Source organism: Haemaphysalis longicornis, unplaced genomic scaffold (genome assembly GCF_048455015.1).
Source record: "Haemaphysalis longicornis isolate Haplotype H1 unplaced genomic scaffold, Haemaphysalis longicornis Haplotype H1 scaffold_5, whole genome shotgun sequence".
Classification (NCBI taxonomy): domain Eukaryota; kingdom Metazoa; phylum Arthropoda; class Arachnida; order Ixodida; family Ixodidae; genus Haemaphysalis; species Haemaphysalis longicornis.
Window position 1 is genome coordinate 11,482,036 of NW_027526385.1, and position 6,432 is coordinate 11,488,467.

A 6,432-nucleotide genomic window follows, 5' to 3' on the forward strand; every position below is an offset into this window, starting at 1 on the left:
ACCCATGCTCTGGTTTTCGGTGCACTACCGCAAATCGAAGCGTGTACTAGTGCCGGAAGGCCACGATGGCGTTGCAAGCCCAGCTTCTCTCAACCCTAGACTGCATTCAAAGCGAAGACGACCACCCCCGCTTCCGCGGCAGGATTACAAAGTGGTTCTGCGACCACGCGAGGGACTGAACCTCAGTCAGTGGAAACCCCATCACGTAGCTCAAGGGATTGCACTCGCCTGCAACAACCACCCGAGCTGTGCCGAAAACCGCCTCCTCGTGCGTACCAACCTCACCCAGAACGTTGCGGTTATCAGCACACCGCACGCCGAGACGGCCGACATACTTCGGAAACTCACGCACATCAAGCTCGCCGGCAAGGACCACGCCGTGTTCGCTTACGTAGCAGCACCGGACAATTCGGTGAAGGGCGTGATTCACGGTATCGAGCCTGCCACCCAGCCCTCGGAACTCCAAGCCCACCTCCGAGCCCCGAACCACAGCATCCTGTATGCGCGCATGCTCGGTCAAACACAGACGGCTGTCATCACCTTCGAGGGGACACGTGTGCCGCACTACGTCTACTACTACGGCGCTGAAACACGCTGCCTCCCGTACCAGTCGACGCGGCCGGTCTGTACAATATGCCTGCGGGTAGGGCACCGAGCAGATGTCTGCCCAAATCCCGAAACCAACCGCTGCCCACAGTGCGGACAAGCAAGCCCAAGGGAAAATCATGACTGCAAGCCCACCTGCGCACTTTGCCAAGGCGACCACCCTACGGCGGACAAGACATGCCCAGCGCGACTACGAAAGCACACACGTCGCCAGGGCGCGACCCACGACGGAAACGAGGAACTGCCTGCTGGAATTTTGCGACGCAGCCGGTCGTCAAAGCGTTCATCTTTAGGGGAAGAGCAGCAACGCTGGTCCTCCAGGTCTGCCTCCCGAGCCCGTTCCAAATCGAGGCGCCGTTCCCCGTCCCAGAGTCAGGTTCGCTCCACGTCGAAGCGTCATTCCCGATCCAAGAGCAAGACCCGCTCCACATCCAGGCGCCCTTCCCGATCCAAGAGACAGACCCGCTCCAAATCTAGGCGCCGTTCCCGATCCAAGAGCAAGGCCTGTTCGAAATCGGGGCGCCGCTCCCGGTCCCGGCACCGTTCCCGATCTCCGAGCCATTCCCGACCAGGCTCCAGGTCTGCCTCCAGATCTGGCCCTGGATCCAGCTCCGGCAACCGGCCCAGATCCAGTTCCGGGCTATCAACGTGGACCAGGAATACCGGCGACCCGCAGGCAGGGGGCGCAGATGTCACCAAGGTGAACTGGGCGGCGCGTGTAGCGCAGCCTCCCACTGGTCGAAATCACACCCACGCAACTCCGGACACAACACACACTTCTCCCGACACCGCACTTCTACTCCAACAAGTACTAGCCGAGGTCAAAGCCCTTCGAGCTGAAAACGCGGAGCTCAGGAATGCAAATCAGGAACTGAGAAAAGCGCTCCATGCTAAAGAACAAGGCAGAGGGCTAATTCCTGAGCAGCCAATCGAAACCCCGTCATCCAACACCGATACGCAAGTTCAGATAAATTTACTTCGCGAAAATCAAGCCCTCATACAGCAGAACATGCAGGCCATCCAGGAAACCCTTACTAAGTTAAGCGTGACGGTGGAAAGGATGCAGAACATGCATATTACGACGCCGACCTCTACCCCAGTGCGCAACGAGAAGCGTGAAAAGCCATACGCACGACCAACCCCAAACCCCGCCACCTCTCTTTCGCAGCAGGATGGCTAGGGCCCCAAAAAGGCAGCTGGAACCCCTCACGCTTTGGCAGTGGAATTGCCGGGGCTACTCGAAGAAACAAGGCGCGCTCATGCAGTACATAAGCAATGCTCCCACAAAACCCGATATCATAGCACTACAGGAGACAGAATGTACACCACACCAGGCAGGCTACGTCACACACCTCTCTGGGAACCTTCCGCCAAGGGTAGCCACCCTTACGTCACGAACCATCACTGTCGTACATCAAATTGATGGCTGCAGCATTGAGCATGTACTCATTGAAGTAGTACCTCGTACCAGGGGCCAACCGAGTGTATATGTGCTCAACATCTACAGCCCGCCTAACCATCGCCGCGATACCTTCGAATACTTAATAATGAAAGCAGAGAGCGCGGCGGGCAGAAACGGCCTGGTAATAGTAGGAGACTTTAATGCAGCGCATCCGGTGTGGGGCTACAAGTACGCCACGCCAAAGGGCAACAAGCTCCACACTACCATCCAGCAACACCGTCTGACAGTCCTCACTGACCCAACGTATCCAACTCGTATCGGGAACAGCATTACAAGAGATACCAGCCCAGACCTTACACTGATAAAAAACGTTCCACACGTAGAGTGGCAAAATCTGGAAGAGTCGCTGGGCAGTGATCACTGTATTGTCCAGACTATCATTCCGACCGCTCCTTTACGTCGGAAACTCAAGTCGACGAAAATAACTGACTGGACCACCTTTCGCAAGCACAGAGTCCAAAGCGACACAACCGACATAAACTCACTTGAGCAATGGATCGTGGACCTGCACCACGATGTCAATAAGCACTCGAAAGTGATCACCCTCACCACAGAAGCGCCTGCAGTGGATTCCCACCTCCTCCATCTCTGGGAAGCACGCAAAGGCCTCCAACGAAGATGGAAGAAGCAGAAACATAACAGAAAGCTAAAATGCAGGATAGCAGAGATAAATCGGCAAGCAGCGGAGTACGCAGCCGAGCTCACGCGACAAAACTGGCGTCAGCTCTGCGACGGCTTACAGGGAACGTTGGGCACGGCAAAGACATGGAAGCTCCTCCGCCACTTGCTAGACCCCACCCAGAGTAAGCTGGAGAGTCAGAAAGCAATCCAGCGCTTGCTACACTCTCATCCTGGCAGCGACAACGAGGTACTGGATAAGCTTAAAGACCAGTACATTGGCACAACTTTACCTTCCGTGACTCCTTGCACGTATGCTGGCCATCCCAACCCGGAGCTGGACAAGCCAATAACGACACAGGAGGTCTGGCAGGCACTTCAAGCCCTGACCCGCAACACCACTCCGGGCAAAGACAACGTCACTAACAAGCTACTTAGGAACCTCGACGACAGAAGCATCCAAGCCTTAACGGGGTACTTCAATGAGCACTGGGAACGGGGCACAATACCGGCTGAATGGAAACACGCTGGAATGGTGCTTATTCCGAAGCCAGGCAAACCTACGAAGTTGGACACATTGCGCCCCATATCACTAACGTCGTGCGTAGGAAAGCTTTTTGAGCGTGTGATCCTCGCCCGCCTTCAACCCTACATAGAAGCCCAAGACATTTACCCGCACACAGTGTTCGGATTCCGGCCTCACCTATCAACCCATGACATCCTCCTTCAACTAAAGGAAGACGTCTTGGCGCACATTTCTCCTCACTCCAGCAGGGCTATCCTCGCTCTTGATTTGAAAGGAGCATTCGACAATGTGAGCCACGACGCCATACTCGAAAACCTAAGTGACACGAACTGTGGAAAACGAATGTTCCAGTATATCCAGGCATTCCTCACCGATCGCACAGCGACTGTGGGCATCGGACCACTACGAACGGACCTTCAAACCATGCCCAACAAAGGAACGCCTCAAGGAGCGGTGCTTTCTCCAACATTATTTAACATAGCTATGATGAAGCTGCCACAACAACTTAACACCATCCCGGGGATTAAACATGCACTGTATGCAGATGACATCACGATTTGGACTACTGGTGGGTCAGAAGGCGACATGCAGGATGCGCTCCAGAAAGCTGCTGACGCAGTCCAACAGTACGCCAGTGTGCGCGGCCTTCAGTGCTCCCCGGAGAAGTCCGAGCTCATCATTCTGAGGCGCAAGCCACGTGGCAAGCCACTGGAACAAACCACAATACAAATAAAGCTCCAAGGTAACGACATCCCCGTAGTCCCAACCATCCGCATACTGGGACTTTACATCCAGCAAGACGGAGGAGGAACGCTAACCATCCAGCGCCTCAACCACACTACCTCGCAAATCATGCGTATGGTGAGTCGAGTAACGAACCGGCACCAGGGTATGAAGGAGGATGATGTCATCAAGTTGGTGCAAGCACTGGTTGTCAGCCGCGTGGTGTACTCTACGCCTTACCTCCCGCTGAAACCGAGGGAAATGGACCAACTTGACATACTACTGCGGAAGGCGTACAAGCAAGCGCTTGGCCTCCCTCCTCACACCGCCACTAGTAAGCTGGAAGCGCTCGGGGTGCACAACAAGGTGCGGGAGATAATTGATGCCCACCTTGTCAGCCAACTAGAGCGGCTAAGGCAAACGTCGACTGGTCGCACGGTGCTGAGGCAACTAGGCTACCAGATAGCGGACGCCAGCCACCCTCGACCGGAAACTGTGCCACAGGACATCCGTACGCTGATCAGGGTTGCTCCGCTCCCGCGAAACATGCACCCTGAGCATCACGTACAGCGCAGACAAGCGCGAGTACAATTCCTACTAAGGAAGTACTCTGCCCACCCCCATGTGCGATTCACGGACGCGGCCCACTATTCAACCCATCCAGCCACAGCAGTAAGCGTCATCGACGGCTCAGGCGATGTCGTTTGCACTGCGACCGTACAAACCAAAAACATCGTTGAAGCCGAAGAAACGGCCATCGCACTGGCAATGACGTCTGCAACTTTGAATGAACCACTTCACGTAATTACGGACTGCCAACAGGCATGCAGGAACTACGGCAACGGTCGCATCTCAACATCCGCCCTCCGATTACTAAAAAAGCACAAGGATACCCTGAACCCTACCATACTGATATGGACACCAGGTCACGCAGGGCTCGACGGAAACGAGCGAGCACACGCTACAGCCCGAGCATGCACCCTCCAGGCACCGCACCAGTCGTTCCGTGACCCAGAGCCTGTCCAGCAGCAGTTCCGTGCACTTCTGCAACACCACCGCCTTGCCAGATGTGCCTACCCACCACCGCACCAGAAGCTTACCCGAGAAGAGGCTGTAGCCTGGCGGCAACTACAGACCAACACATACCCCCACCTTAGCTTCCTGCACATCATACACCCCACAATATATACACCAACATGCCCACACTGCAGTGAACATGCAACACTGTACCACACCACGTGGGCTTGCCAGAACACACCAGTAGCCCCCATTATTCGCACCCCCACCCTCGAACAGTGGGAGGCCGCGCTGTGCAGTTCGGACCCTGAGGACCAGCGACAGTTGGTGGACCGGGCACGCAGGACCGCAGCCGCCGCAGGGGCCCTGGACTGAGGGCTTCTCCCGCTTTCAAGCGCAAATCTGTTGAATAAATGTTTTTACCACCACCACCACCATGCTCTGGTAAAATTACGTCGCCCTATCCGCAAATTCGAGGCCCGCCCACTGCTCAGGAATATGCAGGGTGTTACATCAATAAATGAGCCCCGCTGCGGTGGCTCAGCGGCTAAGGAGTTGTGCTGCTGAGCATGAGGTCGCGGTTTCGATTCCCGGCTGGGGCGGCCGCTTTACTCTTAGAGGCGAAAAGCAAAAACTTCCGTGTGTACGAGACTTCGGCGCACGTTAAAAATTCCCAGATAGTCAAAGTTAATCCGGAGCCCTCCCCTAGGGCGCGCCTCATCGCCTGCGTTGCGTCGGCGCGTTAAACGCCACAGTCAATCATTCAACATCAATAAATGATCCTCATTAAAATTTGTATCTGAGCAAACCACTGTTCCGTTCACGCCCAAAGTTAACACGAAGGTCGCGTTTTATGGTTTATTTTGTTCTCAACACAAAAGCAAGGAGCTGCTTATTAAGAAAAAAATAAAAACAACTTTCTCCTGTAAGAAAATGGCGGCCACCTTGGACGTTCGTGCCTAACTTCCATTGGCGCGGCCAGGCTAGGTATGCAGAACGAAACGGGCGATGCAGGAGCCGAATTTGGCCGAAGGTCACACATCTCCTTTCGTCTCTAGTTCACTATGACCGCAAATGGTTTCATAGCTGATCATCATCATCACAAACAGCCTACTGAGGTACGCTGCAGGACAAGGGCCTCTCCCATTGACCTCCAAGCGCTCATGTCCTGCGCTGCTCGAGTCCATTATTTGCCCTCGAAGTTTCTTATTTCCTCTCTCCATCGTGTTCACAATGGCATTCTCCTTCTTCTAGGCCCATCTCTTGGTATCATCTCTGTTACCCTAGTGGTCCACCGGTTGTCCTTTCTTCTCACTACATGGCAAGCCCGAGTCCATTTCTTTTAGGGGCGAAGCCCCTTAGGGGCTCGGGATGTCGGCGTCTCCTGTCGTCGTCGTCGTCGTTCCATGTAGAGAGAGAGAGAGAAAATTCTTTAATGAGACCGAAGAGGTCAGCCCTGCATAATGCTGGGCTTGCTACT